The sequence below is a fragment of the Frankliniella occidentalis genome, unplaced genomic scaffold (genome assembly GCF_000697945.3).
Source record: "Frankliniella occidentalis isolate FOCC.00 unplaced genomic scaffold, Focc_3.1 Scaffold244, whole genome shotgun sequence".
NCBI classification, from domain to species: domain Eukaryota; kingdom Metazoa; phylum Arthropoda; class Insecta; order Thysanoptera; family Thripidae; genus Frankliniella; species Frankliniella occidentalis.
Genome location: NW_026267370.1, coordinates 62050 through 62395, shown reverse-complemented (window position 1 = coordinate 62395; position 346 = coordinate 62050).

Sequence of the window (346 nt, the reverse complement as noted above, 5' to 3'; positions counted from 1 at the left end):
TGGCGTAACCAAAGCCATCGAGGCGCGAAGAAGAAGAAGTGGCAAGCTTATTTATTTATCGTCGTCGTAATGATCCGTGATTCATTCACAACCACCCCATCTCCATCTGAGGATGAGGAAGATTCGTGCACTTCAGAAGGCCTAAAGAATAATGCGCAAGTGAGTACCGATCCGCTGTTCTCCGTTTGACGTTTTCTCCTTTGGGTCCGAGCAACCGTCTGCTGTGTAGTTGACGCACGCAACGTGGTTTTCGAGCACGGAGCCATGCTTTTTGAGAGGTGTTTTTTTTGTTCGATTCAAGGCCTTCCAATCGCCCACGCAAAACACCTACCTCTTGTAGTGCCCT